The following is an 18,766-nucleotide window of genomic DNA, read 5'->3' on the forward strand; positions in this document are numbered from 1 at the left end:
CTTCCTTGCTTAGTGGTTCAAAGTGAACTTTTTTTACATCCCAGATGAGACTGTGGTCATTCAAACATCTACAGTGTTCACATCACAAAATCTCTGAACCTGGGAAGTAGGTCTTGAGACAAAAATTGTTAAGATGATCTTACAAGCCCTCCTTACAAGTGAGAACTTCTTAGACTAGAATTTTAAAAGTCCACAGTCACCAGGCCAAAAGCAGCGACCATGAGCGTTGGTCAGCCTAACATAGGATGTGCCACGTCCATGACCTTCTCTGTGTTTGCTTCTCCTGTCACCCACCATCTGGCTCACCTCCCCAGACCCTCCCCTCCAACAAAGATGGCCCAGCAACTCCTTTAGGTCATGAAGTAGCAAGACAAGGGTTTGAGTCCTAGCTCTGTCCCTTACTAGCTGTGTTGCTTCAGGCAAGTCACCTAACCTCTCTGCACCTCAGAGTCTAATCTGAAGTGGGCCATAAGACCTGTGGTGTTAAATAAGTTGATGTGTGATTGGTAAAGCACCCAGCACATAGTAGGAGGTTGATACAAGTTATCTCTGTTCCTCCTCATTATTTGGAGTCATTCAGTGTTTATTAGGTCAAGATGGATGCTCTGTGATCTTGGGCAAGTCCTTGTTCTCTTCTGGGCCTTCTTCCCTTATGCAAAATGAAAGGTCGAGCTAGGCACTCTTGGTAGACCTTCCCAGCTGCAATCATTCATTGAGTCCTCTGATTCCAGGAGAGCTGAAGAGCAGAAGTGAATGGCTGTGCCTATGACCAGGAAAAGTAGGACCTGGGGAAGAAGTGAACTGTCTTATTTTCCTATGAGCTCATCGGGAAGAGCAAGAGGGGCTTTTTTCCTCACTCTTCTTTAGAGGGTTTGGTATCCTGGAGGCTAGAGTACCAGATGAGAGAGGACATTTTTGTTCTTGTAAGCCTAAGATGAGAAGGGGATGTGCTGGGGCCTGCCAAGCTGCTGGGGAGAAGGACGGGCTCCCCAGGAACTGGGTGGGGGAAGTCCCAGCCCCATGTGCACACAGGAGGATGGCCCACAGGATCTGAGGCCTTGAGAGCTGAGGAGCAGTGAGGACAGTGTATCCTGGGGGAGATAGAGAGGAGAGAACCCTCTGTAGGGAAATCTCTGGGGCAGTGCTATCCAGTAGAACTTTCTGCAGTGATGGAAATGTCCTATATCCACCCTGTCCAATAGGGTGGCCACTAGCCCCATGTAGCCACTGAGCACTGACATGTGGGTAGTGTGACTAGGAAATTGAGTTTTTATTTCATCTTAATGTTTTTACACTTAAATCACCATAAGTGCAAGTAGAAGGAACAGGGTAGCAAAGGTTCCAACCACGGAACAGGACTGGGACCTCCCAATTTCTAGAGACCCTCCAGAGTACTGAGTCTTTTAGTGTCTCCCCAAGACCCAGAGAAGGAAGCATCAGTGGCCATGCCTGAGGCTCAGCCTGCAGTCAACACAAACATTTGCCTGGAATGCTGGGCGAAGGCTACCTCCTCAGGGGCAGGGAGAAGCATGTTGGGGGAAAGGAAGGTTCCAATGCCAGGGAAGCAGAGCTCAGCTCTGTATCAGGAGTACCAGTGTTAGCCCACTCCTACCTGCACTGACAGTTATTTAAATTTCCATTTAATAAAGTGAAATAAAATCAACAACTTAATTTCTCAGTGGCACTGGCCACATTTCAAGTGTTCAGTGGCCACATTTGGCTGGTGGCTACTGTATTGGACAGGGTGGAATAGGACGCAAGGCTCCCATGGCTCCACTTGGTGACTCTGAATGAGTTATGTGCCCTTTGCGCTTTCAGCCCCTGACATTCATTCTATAGATTTCTCATGGGCGGCTGGCTGCTGTGGGCCAGGCGTGGGTTAGGGCTTCAGAGGTGAACAACACAGATAGCCTCTGCCCTCATGGAGCCCACAGTGTGGGGAGAGACAGGCGTTGATGGAATCATTGCACTAAGCAATGCTTCAGCGCCCTAAAGTGAGGAAGCCCAGTTCTTTGAAAGCTTAAAGCAAAGAAGCTGACCTAGACCCCAGGAGGGCATGCGAGGCCCAGGGAGGGTTCTCTGCACGGAAGTAGCCCTTAAGCTGAGACCTGAAGTATGAGCGAGATTTTTTTTTTTCTCTGTGCCACATGGCTTGTGGGATCTTAGTTCCTCGACCAGGGATTGTACCCATGCCCCCTGCAATGGAAGTGCAGAGTCCTAGCCACTGGACGACCCGGGAATTCTCATGAGTGGAATTAAAATGGGTTTGGTTAGAGAAATCGGAACCCTCATATGCTGTGAAATGGTACGGCCACTTTGGAAAACAGTCTGGCAGTTCCTCAAATGATTAAACATAGAGTTGCCATATGATCCAGCAATTCCACCAAGTATATACCCAAGACACACGAAGACATATGTCTATACAGAAACCTGGGCACAAATGTTCACTATTCATAGTAGCCAAAAGGTGAAAAGAACCCAAATGTCTTATCAGCTGACAAATGGATTAAAAAAATGTGGTAGATCCATACGATGGAATATTATTCAGCTGTAAAAGGGAATGAAGTACAATACATGCCATAAGGTGGATGAACCTTGAAAACATGATGTTAAGTGAAAGAAGCCAGTCACAAAAAAGCCACATATTATACGATCCCTTTCATATGAAATGTCCAGAACAGGAAAATATGCAGAGACAGAAAGTAGTTTAGTGGTTGCTTAGGGCAGGAGGGAGGAAGAGGCTGGGGAGAGAGGGAGGGTGACAGCTAAAGGGTACAGGGTTTCTGTCTGAGATGATGAAAACGTTCTAAATTGACTGATGGTCATGGTTGCAAAACTGTAAATATACTAAAAAACTATTGAACTGGACACTTAAATGGGTGAATTGTATGATACATGAATTATATCTCAGCAAAGCTGTTTTTTTCTTTTTTTTAAATTTATTTACTTTATTTATTTATTTTTGCCTGTGTGGGGTCTTCGTTGCTGCACATGGGCTTTCTCTAGTTGCGGTGAGTGGAGGCTACTCTTCGTTGCGGTATGCGGGCTTCTCATTGCAGTGGCTTCTCTTGTTGCGGAGCACGGGCTCCAGGCATGCGGGCTTCAGTAGTTGCAGCACTCGGGCTCAGTAGTTGTGGATCACGGGCTCTAGAGCGCAGTCTCAGTAGTTGTGGCGCACGGGCTTAGTTGCTCCGTGGCATGTGGGATCTTCTCGGACCAGGGTTCGAACCCGTGTCCTCTGCACTGGGAGGCGGATTCTTAACCACTGTGCCACCAGGGAAGTCCCAAAGCTGTTTTTTAAAAAAGGAAAAGTTGGGGGTTCAGGAGAAGATTCGATCCAGACTAGAACATGAGCTGGGGAGCCGACTCCTTTAGAAGACGAGGAAGAAGGCCAAGTGGCCAGAGGCAGGGGAGCAGGCAGAAACAGCTGGAGCCGTGGTGGGCTGGACACCGGGGGGACTTGCGAACCAAATCTGTGTTTTGAAAAAGTCATTCTGAACGATACATGGCAGAGGAGTGGAGGGCTGGCAGAGTGGGAACGAGGCTTAACGTTTAAGAGGCTTTTGTGGTGATCTGGGAGAGGTGAGGGGGCTTGGGCAGGAGTGACAGCCGTGGAGATGGTGGCCAGACAGACAGACGGGGAGAGACAGAGCTCAGCTCCTGCTCTGCCCAAAGGGAGTGACCATCCCTCAACTGCCTGGCGTGAATGTTGGCTGTGCTGCCAGGTCCCCAGGTGACCACCCAGGGGTGTGACTGTGGCCACTCAGGAGACAGAAACCTCCTCTTCTATCACAGATTGTGTGCATTCTTCCAGAAGTGGTTACCCCAGTTTTTTAAAAAATAAATATTCCCAAAGGACGCTGGCTGGTGGCAGTATAAATTGGTACTGTCTTTCTGAGGCCAATTTGGAACACTTTAGAAAAGGGCTTAGGATGTAAGCTACTGTGATATATCATTATAATAACGGCCCCAGTGAATCCCACCTCCCTGTGTCTGTGCCCCTTGGCCTCACTGCTCCACTCATCAAGAGATGGAGACCATTTCTCCACCCTCTTGAATCTGGGCTGGCCCTGGGCCTTGCTTTGGCCAATAGAATGTGGCAGAAGTAACATCATGAACCCCTTATGGTTCAGGAGTCTGGACCATAAGGGGCTTGCTCCACCACCCTTGTCCTCTGGGAGTCCCAGGACCACACCATGCTGCAGCCCAGGCTAGCCTGCTGGAGGCTGAGAGGCCACATGGAGCACTGAGGTTTCAGCCAACCACCAGCACCAATTGCCAGACCTGTGAATGAGGCCACCTGAAACCTTCCAGCCTAGTGCCCTTCCAGAGGAATACCGCCATGTGAATGACCCCAGAAGGAAATTCCACTGAAAAGGACTTCTCCAGCCAACCCTCAGAATCATGAGAAATAATTCATTTTTTAATCAATTTTTAAAAATTGAAGTATAGTTGATTTACAATGTTGTGTTAATTTCTGCTATACAGCAAAGTGATTCAGATATATAGATATATATATATATACATTCTTTTTTTTTTTTTTTTTTTTTGCTGTACGCGGGCCTCTCACTGTTGTGGCCTCTCCCATTGCGGAGCACAGGCTCCAGACGCGCAGGCTCAGCGGCCATGGCTCACGGGCCCAGCCGCTCCGCGGCACGTGGAATCTTCCCGGACCGGGGCACGAACCCGTGTCCCCTGCATCGGCAGGCGGACTCTCAACCACTGCGCCACCAGGGAAGCCCTACATTCTTTTTTTTAACTATTCTTTTCCATTACGGTTTATCATAGGATATTGAATATAGTTCTCTATGCTGTACAGTAGGACCTTGTTGTTTATCCATTCCATATATAATAGCTTACATCTGCTCACCCCAACCTCCCACTCTATCCCTTGAGAAATAATTGTTTTTTTAAGCCACTAAGTTTTGAGGCAGCTTATTACCCAGCAATAATACTGAAAAACATGCTCTTTTGATTGAACAAATACACTTTAGGCATTTATATTGGTGAAAGCAAAATCCAGAAAAGAGCCAATGATTTAGTTACGAAGGTGTTCCTTGCAGCATTGTTTATAGTGCAAAGCATCAGCATGGTTTTAACTGTCCAACAGTAAGAATTAGAATACTGTACACTATGCAATCATTGAGAAGTTATTGTTGAAGCATTCTAGTGGCAAGATTTCCAGAATATACCAATAATTGGAAAAACAAAAATTCTAAAAGCATGTGTGATCCCCTTAAAATATGCATATTTTAAACATATTTTAATATGAAATTGGTGGGTCCAAGGGCATGTGCAACTTCAGTTCGATCACATAAAATCGCTCTCTAAAGTGGATGCTACAGTTTTTCTTCCTGCCAGCAGTGATGAGCTTTCCTGCTTCTCTGTGTCCCAGTCACTTCCTGCCAGCCACGTTTGAGAGGCAGGTCAATCCATTCTCGGAGCTGATGTGACATAAAGCAAAGATAGCTTCAACATTTATTTCACTGAACAAGATTTCCTGGTTTCTTGGCCACCCAGAGACATCTTCCCCTGACCCATTTCTCACCCAAACAAAGGGACCTGATAGGCTCCTGGACTCCCTTAAGGAGAGGGACCCATCAGGCCCAGCATCACACAAAACCGGCAGGAAGCCAGGCCCCATGGGCGTGGGATGGGATGGCAGCTGGCGGCAGGGGAGCTGTCATGTGTCCACCCAGAACACCAGAAAGGGCTCAGCGAGTCTCGAACACAGTGATTAACTTCTCTTTATCTCTGCATCACTGAACAGCAGGGCCAACTGCTTGGCTTCCCCAGCAAGCTCTGCATGAGTCACCCAGTGTCTTACTGTGACCTGAGCATGTTTCCTGGCAGGCAGGTGCAACTGTTCCTTTATACGCCCTTGAGATACCCAAGGAGTGAATAATACTTGCTGTGTCCCCCCTCTAACACCAACTAAGTATTGAATCTATAATGCCTTACTTAAAACAAAATAATATTGCCCCCGAGTCTTTTTTTTTCTGCCGGTTCAGTACCCAAGAGATGAGTCACCATTTTTTCCCCTTCTCCTGGCTGTTGAATCAAGGCTGAAGGTCCCTGGGGTCTGGGACATCTCCTTAAGTAACAGGAAGCTTATTAACTCATGGGTTAATTGAGAAAATCATTTATCAAACCACATGTGAGCGTGCGTGCGAGAAACCCTCGAACTGCCCTAAAGATCAGAGACCCAGCTGTGGCTTGCTGAGCTCTTTCTTCAAATGTGGGTCACTCCCTGAACTAGGACAGGCTGCAGGTGTTCCCTTTGTGCTCAGACAGACACTCAACTCTTAACCCCTGAAAAAGAAAGAGGGACAAAGGCCTGCCCGGGCACGTTGAGGAGCAGAAATCTCAGAGGGAAAAGCTGAAGACCTCTTCCATGTTGAAGTGCCTTGTTTTCCTCTTACATGACGATATAATCTGTTAAATTCAGTTAGAATCACAGAGACCTGGATTCCACCTCCCCTTTCCTACAACTTTCTAGCTGTGTGACTTTCAGCAACTCACCTAACCTTTCTGAGCCTCAGTTTTTCATCCTCCCAGAGCCACTGCGAAGATGAGATGAGTTGATGAATGGGGGGCGGTGTGTGGTAGGCAGAATAACGGCTCAAAGATATCCACGTCCTAATCCCCAGAACCTCTGAATGTTACCTTACATGGCAAAATGAACTTTGCAGGTGTGATTAAATTAAGGATTTTGAGCTGGTGAGGTTATCCTGGATTATCCAGGTGGGTCTGAAGTAGGCATCGGGGTCTTTATAAGAGGGAGGCAGCAGGTCGGAGAGGTGGAAGGTGACGAGACTGTGGAAGCAAGAGATTGGAGTGGTGCGGCCACAAGCCAGGGAATGCCAGCAGACTCTAGAAGGTAGAGGAGGTGAGGCACATATTCTTCCCTAGAGCCCTCAGGAAAAACCAGCCCTGCTGACACCTTGACTTTACCCCAGTGACACTGGCCGTCATAACTGTAAGAGGATAAATGTGTGTTGTTTTATGTCACTGAGATTGTGGTAATTGATTACAGCAGCCACAGGAAATGAATACAGGATGATGTGTAAATATAAAGTCCTCCACAAATGGAAGGATTTGCTGTAATGTTGCCAGAGCAGGTGAGGCCAAAGTCAGTGGGTGTGGCTGATAAGTCAGCAGGGTGGCAGCCTGCAGGTGTCTATTTGCATGAGCTTATTTGGGGGCGGGAACGTGCCTCCGAGGGGTGCTGTGAGCGGCTGTGTGGCTGGAGCACGTCTGCTGCCTGACCCGGCCTGGTCACCAGATTTGAGCCTCAGGCCAGTGGGGAGAGGCTCTGGAGAGAGCCTCATGGGGACCAGCTGTGCTGCTCTGAGGCCCAGCGACAAGGCAGGACACAGAGGAAGTAGGGAGCATTGGCCCCATTTCTAGACGCACCACGGCCTGGCTGCAGTGCAGGAGACACTGCCTGGCACGTCCTGCACCCTGAAGCCTGCAGCTCAAGACCACTGGCTGATCTCAACCTCGACCTGGGTCACTGTCCAGGTGGCAGTGGAGAAACGTCCCCCTTGGGGCCTTGCGGGCAGCAGGCATCACTAAGATGTTTGAGCCAGAAGACACAAATTTCCCCTGAAACTTCCTCAAAGAAATAATGAAGTGAGCCCTGTGGGGGTGGTAAACACCAGCCCTTGGCATTTGGACAGCGTGCGATGGTGCCGCTGAGGAGGCCTTGGGACTCTCAGGCTACTGTCTGGCCTTCTTGTCACCCATCAAGGTTTCTCTCCGGGACACCTGTTCCCTGGAAGATCCACTGACCTGGTTCACGGCCACCCCTCCACTCCCTGCACAGCTGTGACCACACCTAACACTTCATAACGTGGCTTATTCCCTGGAACTCATGTACGAGTCTCTGGGAATTCCTCCTCCTCTTGGCCACACGCATTCTGAGTCCACTTGGAGAACCATCAACCATGGTGGCAGAGCGGGATGCTGGATGTCACAAGGCTTCTCATGCTCCAGGTGTCTCGGACAGTTTTGTTAACCCAGCAGCACTGCAGCTGATGGCAAGGGTGCCCTGCCAGCCAGGGGCTGGACTAAGGATTGGGGTCCCCTCTGCTTTATTATTCAGTCAACAAACCCCAAGTTGGTGGCCTCGGGCCTCTTCCTTGCGAGCGTACACTCACCTCACCTGGGTTCCTTGGGTCAAGGCGCCTGCTCAGGCAGCCTCTTCTCCCTCCCTGTCTGCAATTCCTACTTCTCCATCTGCCCCACCACAGCCCACAGTCCACATGGCAGGTCCAACAACCCAACTAGGCTATAAATTGGATCAGATTGTCATTTCAATGCTTTAAAACCCTCTGCTGCCTTTCAAATAGGACTTGGAAATCCATTTCCCAAGTAAGAATACAGGATGCCAGTTAAATTTGAATTCCAGATAACACATGAATAATTGTTTAGTATAAAACTTATCTGAAATTCAAATTTAACTGGGTGTCCTATATTTTATCTGGCAACCCTTATCGAATACGATGAATGCGATCTCAACTCCTTGCCTCGGCCGCCGAGATCCTGGGGGGCCCGCTTCACCATCCTGGTGGATTCACGTTATGCCCTCACCTGCTCTCCATACCTCCCACCACCCCATGCTTCTTCCTGCTGCTTGAACATTGAATCCCTGCTCTGAGCCCTTGCGCTTTCTGTTCTCAGCCCAGAACATTCTTCCCGGGTCCTCACACAGCTGGCCTCTACTTCTCAGGTCTCAGCTCCGGGTCACCCCCAGGGTGGCTTCCCTCCAGGCTCTCTCTGCCCCATCACTCTCTCATATTTTCTTCTTGTTGCACATCTAAATCCACTGCTCAGTGGGCTGGAAAATCTCAGAAACTAGCCAAGTGGAAAAGGCACAGGAAGCCCGGGAAGTGATTTTCCATCAGGATGGCCTGAGCCAGGGTCAGCGGAAAGCTCTGAAAGAGTGGACCTGGTGCTCCTGCCACACTACAGTTTCCTCTTCCCCGAGGGGCTGGAGAGACCGGGGCGGGAGAGGGAAGTGTGTCTCCTTCAGGGTCTTTCTCTGCCCCCTTCCTCGGCGGCCTGGTTTTGTAGCGTTGTCACGGATGGCATCTTTCTGACCTCACCACCATTCTGCCTGTTCTCTCTTCTCAAGCTTGGCTGGCTCCTCTAGTCAAACGTTAAGGAGACTCTGGAAAGTTCCTCCTGGTCACTTGCTGTTTAGGAAGATCTCACAAAAGGGTCTTAACCTCACTATGAGTTTTCCTCTGAACACCATTCTCAGAACAGGGCATCCTGAGCGATTCTAGAATTTCAAAATTTGTGGTGCCACGAGAGGCCAGGGGGAGGGGAGCGAGCCTGAGAACTCCTTGTTTTATACAAGGTCATCTCCTTCTGGAAGTTGGGAGCCAGTCGTCAAAATGCCAAACGTTCTTGATCTGAGCCTCTTGGAGACCTTCAGAGGCAATGCTTGCCTGCAGTGGGAGCCCGTTTTATTTTTTCCCTCAGTCCATGTGGGACTGACACTTCTAGAAGATACAATGAAAAACGGGTGCCTAGAAAAACAAAGACTCCTAAAATACAACATCAGTGCCATGCATTTACATGTCCGACAACATTAACATGCCATACACGCTTCTAAATGCTCTCGGTTTCTGCACATACCCCACTGAGGGTGGATAATAAATGTCTGCACACTTGGCGTGCAGGGTACAGATTACTGAACAGCTCGTTGATTTAAGGTACGAGCCCTGAATGTGCTTTTTAGTCTTTGGTATATGAATCTATAGCCAAAGACTTTCTCAGTAGACAAAGGGAAAAGAAAGGCAGTGCAGATGGTTTACTATTCGCTCTGGGCTTGCTCAAGGGCCAAGGGAATGTTCTCCAACAGATGGAGGGTCACCAGGGCTGCCATCTCCCTGGCAGGAGACAGAGGTGGCTTTGTTGGGTTTGATTGTCTAGGACTGCCCAGAAAGGGAGAAAGCCACCACTCATGCTTAGAGGGGAAACTGGAGATGGGTTTGGTTCAGAGACTGTGAGTGGGGGCCTGTCCTCTGCACAGGTCCTGGCAGGGAAGCTGGCTCCCCTAAGAAGAGTCTTCATAACCACGTTTGCTCTGAGGCTCAGGATGAAGGCTGGCCCCAAAGTTGTGACTGTTCTTAGAAGAAAACCCAGTGGGCATAAACCTTAATTTCCAAAATGTCTTTTGATAGTTAGGATGACTTGAGCGTTTACCATGTGGAAGGCACAGTGCTAAGGGCTTATCCCCATTACCCAATTAGGTTATTTCCATTGTCATCATGTCACTTTACAGATCAGAGATCCAGCCTCCAAGGAACCGGAGTGTCCTGCCCAGGAGGAGCTGGGATTTGAACGCTGACTGCCTGACTTCCAAGCACCCTTACCCACTGCATCATGCTATCTTCTAGATCAGGGGAAAAGACCCCCCGGCTTAGGGCTCCACAGAGTCAAAGAGAACCTCTGTGCCTTGAAACGTAGAGCAAGAATCGGGTCACACAAGTAACCTCTCTTCGAGCAGTTGTTCTCTAACTTGAGAGTGCACGTATCAAGATCACATGGAGGGCTGTTAACACAGACTGCTGGACCCCCACCCAGGGAGACTCAGAGCATCCGGTGCGACTGGAGAATTTGCATTTCTTTTCTTTTCGTTTCTTTTTTTCTGCCTACTGGGCGGCTTGTGGGATCTTAGTTCCCCAACCAGGGATGGAACCTGTGCCCTCTGCTGTGGAAGCGTGGAGTCTTAACCACTGGACCACCAGGGAAGTCCCGAGAATTTGCATTTCTAATAGGTGGCAGGTGATGCTGAAGCTGCTGGTCCCCGGACCACAGTTTGAGAACCACCGGTGTAGAGGCAGGTAGGACCATGTGCTGAGTTGTTCTCTGAATAGGGGAGTTGCTCCCTGGGTCAGGGGGACTGGGAAGGTGGGAGCCCTGCTGATCATTCTTCTATGCACTCCAGGGGGCTTCCCGCCACCTCCTTCTTGACTACTTGCTATTTGTTCTAAAGCACCTGACTTTCTAATTCCGCATAGTCCCACACAGTGAGCTTTGGGCCACGGTGGCTCAAGAACAGATGGTCTCATACCACCTTGGACTAGGGTACCTAGCCCAGTGCCAAGCACACAGTAGGTATTTGCTAAATGCCCCGGTAGATTCTCTCCAATGAGCAAATCTTGTGAATTCCAGTATATGCCCAGGTGGGAGGAAGAGCCGATAATACTTTCCTCCTCCCCCATCCCCTTTAAAGTATCTTCAGAAGTGGGAGATGTACCAACCCAGCCCAGAGATGACAAGGAAGGCAGTCAGAAAATGAGATTCCATATGGAAGTGGAAATTTTATGCAAGAAAATAAGGAAGTCAACTTGGCACTGCCTCAGCTCAGTCACTCAATGCACTAGATCCCAATTCTGCATGCAGGGGGTGCATGCTGCCTGTGGCTGGGCAACTGACTCTGACCAGCCTGAAACATGACCTGCTCTCGTGGGATCAGGCCAGCATTCGATGCAGGACAATTTTAAGAGCATCTTGGACCTAATCTTACTTTCAGAGCCTCTGCTCCTTATCACATCAAATAGATTAAAACTCAGCCCATTCCACGGCAAAGCTAATCTGTTTTGCTACAAATTTTTTTTTTTTTTTTTTTTTTTTTTTTTTTTTTTTGCGGTACACGGGCCTCACACTGCTGTGGTCTCTCCCATTGCGGAGCACAGGCTCCGGACGCGCAGGCTCAGCGGCCATGGCTCACAGGCCCAGCCGCTCCGCGGCATGTGGGATCTTCCCGGACCGGGGCACAAACCCGTGTCCCCTGCATCGGCAGGTGGACTCTCAACCACTGCGCCACCAGGGAAACCCAGCCCCTTTGTTTTAATATTAATAATTATGTTTGTCCCCCCAGCTTTTAAGAGTCATCAGTGTTCTGGGAAAGCAATCACATTTATTGTGTGTTTTTCCCGTATCCCAACATACCACCTCGGATCCTTGGTGGGAAGTGATGTACTTAGTGGTTGGAGAAGCTTGGGACTGGAGGATTCTCCTGCAGAATCTCCGAGCTGGGTGCACCTGGCCTCACTGGGCGCTTGTGGAATTGAGCTCCAAGCACACGCACCAGGATATGCTGGACACCCGTTTAGCCCACAGGCGGGGCCCATAGCCCATCTTCCAGCTGCACCTCCTACGCCATGCAACAGGGAACATTGCCTGGTTCTCCTCCCCTCAGTAGCAACCCAACCACCACTGGAAGATGTGGAGAGAGAGTAGCCAAACCATAAGAGATAAAGGCTTCATAAAGGGATAAATGATGGAGAGATGCACCATGAGACCTAGTGACAACGAAATAAACATAATGCCATGTTTGTATTAGAATAATAACAATAACTAAGATTCATTGAGTTTACTATGTGACAGACCCCTTGATAAGTGCCTCACATACATCATTTCATTTAATTTTTAATCAACCCTGCAAAGTTCCAGATAACATCTTTATCTTCACTTGACAAATAAGGGAAGGAGAGAGGCACAGAGCAACCTCTAAGTCACAGAGCCAAGAACCAGCAGAGCCAGGACATGAGCCTGGGACTGTCAGACTCCAGAGCTCTCAGCCACTGCCCTGCTGGAGAAAAAGACCCACCTCTTGTTATCCAGCTGAAAACTGTGTTGGAGGCTGGCTTTGAACAAGGCAAGGAGATGCTCTAAGAACAGCTTGGAGCCGTGGAAGGTCAATGGCTTACTCATGATTGATGAAATTAATAAAAAATTATAGCCCACGAACAATGTTTAAATTCATTTTGGCTGAAATTTACTCCATCATTATGAGGGGAAAGAACCATTATCTTCCCGATAGTCCTGAGTTGGTTGATGCATTTAAAAAGAAATTTTGGTAAATTAAAGGATATTTTTGCCCTCTCTTCCTGAATGAAAAGCCAGTAGAGCACAGAAAAGAGCACGTTTGTCCTAAGAAAAATGAAAAGTGATACACTTGAGGGAGAATTATGCCTGGACAGAGTTAGTAATGACCGTGAGATGAAACCTCTGAAAAGAGCCTGTGGCCTAATTATCTGTCCCCAGGCCCATCCAACTGCCTAGAATCCCACCTTTAGAAATCTGACTTTTTCCGGTAAGTGGCCTGAGGTGACCTCTAAAAATGGTTCGCTATTCACTTGACCCAGAAAACCCCACAAAATCATGCAAGTCAAGAGGTTCAAATCTTCGTGTTCACTTTAAGAACACTCGTGGAACTGCCCAGGCCATTAAGGGTATGCATATCTGAAAAGTCACCAAGTATCTGAAGGATGTCACTTTAAAGAAGCAATGTGTGCCATTCTGTTGTTACAATGGTGGAGTTGGTAGGTGTGCCCAGGCCAAACAGTGGGGCTGGACGCAGGGTCAGTGGCCCAAAAAGAGTGCTGAAGTTTTTACTTCACATGCTCAAAAATTCAGAGAGTAATGCTGAACTTCAAGGCTTAGATGTAGATACTCTGGTCATTGAGCACAACCAGGTGAACAAAGCCCCCAAGATGTGGTGCAGGACTTACAGAGCTCACGGTTGGATCAACCCATACATGAGCTGTCCCTGCCACATTGAGATGAGCCTTACTGAAAAAGAACAGATTGTTCCTAAACCAGAAGAGGAGGTTGCCCAGAAGAAAAAGATATCCCAGAAGAAACAGAAGAAACACAAACTTATGGCCTGGGAATAAATGCCGCAAAAAATAAATGCAAATAAAAGTAAAAAAAGAAAAGAAAAGAAAAGAAATCTGTACTTTTGGGTTAAGACACTGTTGTTTCAGGCTTCCCTGGTGGCGCAGTGGTTGAGAGTCCACCTGCCGATGCAGGGGACACGGGTTCGTGCCCTGGTCTGGGAGGATCCCACATGCCACAGAGCGGCTGGGCCCGTGAGCCATAGCCGCTGGGCCTGCGTGTCCAGAGCCTGTGCTCCGCAACGGGAGAGGACACAGCAGTGAGAGGCCCGCATACCATGAAAAAAAAATAAAAAATAAGACACTGCTGTTTCTAGAAGTCTTCTGTTTTCACCTCCTGACAAAAGGGACTATGTCTTGTTGGGCTGCGTATCTTTGGGTCACCCAGCTCTTTCCCTAACTTGCTGTGGAAACTTTGGTGGCTACTGCGGACCGTGTTACATGTGCCAGGCGTGGGGGGAGGACATGGGAGGGGGAAGAGGCCGGGCTCTCCACTGAGGTGCTCACGCCCAGTAGCACAGAGAAGACAGGACTTAAATAACTGCAACTCAGGGAGGAGGAAAGAGGGACTTGAACAACGTGACCTGAGACTTCAGAGACAGATTCCTCTCAGCTAGTTGGGGAAGTAACCCAGGCAACAGATTCAGTACAATTTTAGAGGAACAGCAACAAAAAGCAACCTCTTTGGGGTGGCCAGAGGGTGTCATCCTCCCCCTTTGTAACAGAGTCCCCTGTAGCCCGTAGAGAAGGGTGGAGGTATCGAGAGATTGGAATTGTTTTCATTCTCTGCTGTTTCTCTCCCACCCTGGGCAAGCCTTTTCTCCTATCTGGGCCTCTTTATCTATAAATGGGTTGACGGAGAGGCAAGCACTGCCCAGCTGCCTCCCAGTGAGGTTATAAGAAAGAGGCCCGCGCTGTGAATGGCCCTCAGTCAGGGTGCCTTCACAGATGGGTCTTTTCTCCTTGCCCCAAGGGCGATGCTGTGACTGATGGAGCCGTCTCCTGACCCACAAGCTCACCATCAGCAGGATGGGGCCAGGCCCCAGCTCTCTGCAGATCCCCCCCTTCCTGGGAGTCTAACCCGCCTCCCTAGCTTACTCAGGCCATTGCATCTTCTCTAGTGGAACTAGTGACGCCCCCCTTCCTCAGCAGGAGGTCGGTGACCACCAAGGACACCACCCCCGCCCAAGGTGGGCAAGCACCTGGCCTGAGCTTGGCCACTGGCCGCTCAGAGGGGGCACTGTCTCCAGGCTGTGCAGTCCCAGAACGTTTCTTCTTGTTGCCAAGATAGGCCGAGATGGGACTTCCATGGAGCCAAATGCTGCTTCTCTTCGGGCACCAGGTTACCCTGGTTACCTGGCAGGGGCATCTGCCTGCCACTAAGAGAGAGCCTGCAAGGTAACTGGTGCCTTACACACAGCACAAAGGCCGAGGGGAGGGTGGGCCTCTGGGCCGAAGGAGAACAGTCATTTACTGCCATGTCCCTCTTGTCACTCATTTAGTGATGTGCTCACTCCCTTCGTTATTCATTCATTCAGACATTCGTTTGCTCCTTGATTTTTTTCAGCTATCCGCTCATGGATTTATTTGTTGATTCAGTTAGATATTTGTCTCCCAGTCCACTCATCTCTCCATCTACCCGCCCATCTATCCACCAATACATCCATCCCTTTATTTGGTTGGTCAGTGATTAAATCAGCCAGGCAATCAGCGCACATATACGTACTCCCATGTCCAAAGCACTGTTGTTTGGCAGTGAGGAGGGCGGGGCGCTAACATCCATTGCCAGGCTACTATGTGCCCGGCAAGGTGCCAACCTCTTAACGTATTTGATCCTCACATTAATCCCGGAGGCAAGTACTAAGCTTCCCACCTACAGAGGAGAAAAGTTAGCCCAGAGACACTGGATGGCCTGCCTAGAGACAGTCAAGCAGTGGGAGACAGCCAAGGTCCCACCCCAGGTCTCCCTGACTCCACAGCCCATGCCTTTCCCCCTTTTTGTTTAACATCACTGTTTACACAACAACACAATCACAATAGTAAGCATTTTAATTGCCCCCAAAACTGTGTAATCCCTCCTCTTGCTCCTCTTTACCTTTCCATCCTCTGATTTCTCTGTAACTATAAATTCGTTTGCATTTTCTACAGTAGAACAGGAATCATGGAGTATGTTTTTTGGAGGGAGAGTAGTGTTTTGTTTGTTTGTTTGTTTGTTTGTTTTTGGCCGCTCTGTGCGGCTTATGGGATCTTAGTTCCTCAACCAAGAATTGAACCTGGGCCCTCTTCAGTGAAAGTGTGGAGTCCTAACCACTGGACCACCAGGGAGTTTTCATGGGAGAGTAATGTTCTTTTCCTCTTTATGTTTTTCTTGCGTATGGGTCTGGTTTCTCTCACTTGCTAATATATAGAAATAAAATTGGTTTTGTGTATTGCTCTTGTATTCTGCCACCTTAAACTCATTCTACTAGCTTTTTTTGTAGATTTCTTTGGATTTTGTGGACAGACAATCATGTTATCTAGGAATAAAGATCATTTTATCTCTTTCTTTTTTTTCTTTTTAAATCACTGTTTCCAGAGTGCTTTTACATTGTTTTGATACTTACCACAGTCCTGGGAGGTGCCTATCGAGCAAATGAGCAAAGTGTGGCTCAGAGAAGCTGAGTGAGAGGCTGAAGATCCCAAACGGCTAAGGACAGAATCTGAACTTGAACTCGGATTTTCTGACTGCAAAGTTTTGTTCTTTCCACAGCATTGTGTGCTCCGAGACTTAGCCACATAGAGTAGCAAGTTCTGAGTGGCTCTGGCTGCTGGGTGTGTGGGAAAGAACCCTGGGTTCTGGGAAGGGAGCAATGAACATGTGCTGAGGGGCAGGAAAGGATTTCTGGAGGCAGAAGAACCAAGCCAGGCCTAGAAGTACAGGGAAAACATGACCATGTGGAGAGCACTCCAGTGGGGCAGAGGTGCAGAGAGTCTGTGTAGGGGGTTGGCTAGAGCAGAAAACCTGTACTGGGCAAAGGAAGAAGATGCTAGAATATAGGTGGGGTTTTCCCTTCCTGAAAGACTCATCGAAGAGTTCGGAGGACTTTTCTAACCCACAAATCTGATCATGTCCCTTTCTTAATTAAAAACTTTCAATGCCCCTTCTCTGAGCCCCCCAGGATAAAGCCTACACCATGTGCTTGGCTTATAGGCCCTCTGTTCCCCGTAACCCTGCCTGTGCACCCACAGGGTATCCTACCTCTGACATGCCTGTGTAGGTGCTTGGATGTACTGGCTTCTCCCAGCAATGACTCAGGGAGCAACTTTGGTTTCAAGGAACTGCATGGGCAGGCCTGCCACTCCCTGGCTGGCCTCCTGCATCCAAAACAAACAGTCTGGCGGGCAGCATGTGGGCAGGAGAATGAAATGGGGGAGGGCATTTGAGGATAACCAGGAAAGCTTCCAGAGCAAAGCTTGTTTGTTGTTAGGAAATAAAGATGATGAACCCAGGGATGGGGCTGAGGAGGGGAGGGGCGTGAGCCTTCTTCAATGGCCAGGTGGACACCATTATGGTAGCTGTTATTGAGCACCTGCCATGCACTAAGCCCCATCCTCACAACCGCTACACAGCAGAGGGATCATTTGGCAAACAGGAAACTAAAGCTCAGAACATGCAATTGAGTGGCTCAGTTACACAGCCAGCAAGTGGTAGATTTGAACTCAGGTCTGTCTGGCACCAACAGCATCCCTTTGCAACAGCATCGTGGGTCAAAAACTTAGATCACAGACATGCAAAGGACATAAAATTATAAACCATTAGTGAGCTAATCATTTTAAGACATGCAATCATTTAAGTCTTTATGAAAGCAGATTTTCTAAACAATGCTAATCATCTTTCTGTGACAAAAAGCATGAATTGTTGAAGAGCTGTTAATTCAGAGACTGAACTTTCTAAGTAGTGCTGTTGGGTTGCCATACTGGATTGAGAACTATATTGGTGGCCTTATGTAAGTGACTTAAATGAAGGACCAGAGAGAAATCAGAAAAAGGAATCCTGCAGCAGCAAATCCAATGAATCCCACTAACCCAGCTCCTCTAACCCAGCTTCCTGGGTAACTCCAGATGTCCCACTGGAAGGGGAGTGGCAATCATGAGGGATCAAGGGCCATGTGGCAGTTCTTAAGACAGAGTTCCGGGCCATGTCAGGACTTAGGAGCTCCCAGTCCCTTGGAGCTGGCTGGGCCCACTGATACCCTGCCTAAGGGCTCCATTCTCCCAGCCTCCTGAGCCCATCTCCACAGGTGCCGCGTGGGGCTCAGCATCCAGAGCTAAGCCTGGGGCTTGGGATTAGGACACTGGGGCTGCTACTCGGTGTGAGCCCTGGGCAGCTGCATGCTGTGCTCACACCCAGTCTGTCCCACTGGACTTCCTGTCAGGTGTCTTTTGTGGTCTCTGGGCCATTTCTAGGCCTGGAACCTGCTTAGTCTCTGCCGGCCTCCCTTCCCAAAGCCAGATCTGCCCCCAGGTGTCCCCACCGTCCCTAGTAGGGGGCCTGGCTCCCAGAAACCAGCCACTTTTTCTTTCTGCCTTCTTTCTTTCTTTCTTCCTTAAATTAATTTAATTTTTAATTAATTTACAATGTTATGTCAGCCATTATTTCTTGAACCCCTCCTATCTCCAGGGCACTGTGCTGAGACTATAGAGATAATTAAGACATGGTCCCTGCACTTGAGGAAATCATGGTCCCTTGACAGAGATGCCCCTATAATTTCAACCTGGGGAGCAGTGGGGTCACAGAGGAGAGAGGGTCATTTCTCTATGAAAGGTCAGAAAGATTCTAAGAGACAATGAGTTTCAACTGGGGTCTTAGCGGTAGGCAAGTTTTATCTGTAAGAGATCAGGGGGCCGAATGGAGCTGGAGGGAAAAGCCACTCTGGGCACAGGGAGCAACATGGAAAAAGAATCAGGAGGGGAAACAACCAAAATGGCCACCGACAGAATAGATAAATTGTGCCTTATTCGCAAAATGAAATGTTACACAGCAATAAAAGAACAAATTGTTACAACACCCAATGACATAGATAAAT

General features: G+C 48.7%; 1 pseudogene across 1 annotated transcript; it reads left to right on the top strand.

Moving 5' to 3' along the window:
* Positions 1-13,144: 13,144 nt before the first annotated feature.
* Positions 13,145-13,700, top strand: LOC307048030 (large ribosomal subunit protein uL22-like; annotated as a pseudogene). Its single transcript has one exon. The product of its transcript is annotated as a large ribosomal subunit protein uL22-like (transcript).
* Positions 13,701-18,766: the final 5,066 nt, after the last annotated feature.

This window comes from Hyperoodon ampullatus, assembly GCF_949752795.1.
Source record: "Hyperoodon ampullatus genome assembly, chromosome: 1".
Classification (NCBI taxonomy): Eukaryota; Metazoa; Chordata; class Mammalia; order Artiodactyla; family Ziphiidae; genus Hyperoodon; species Hyperoodon ampullatus.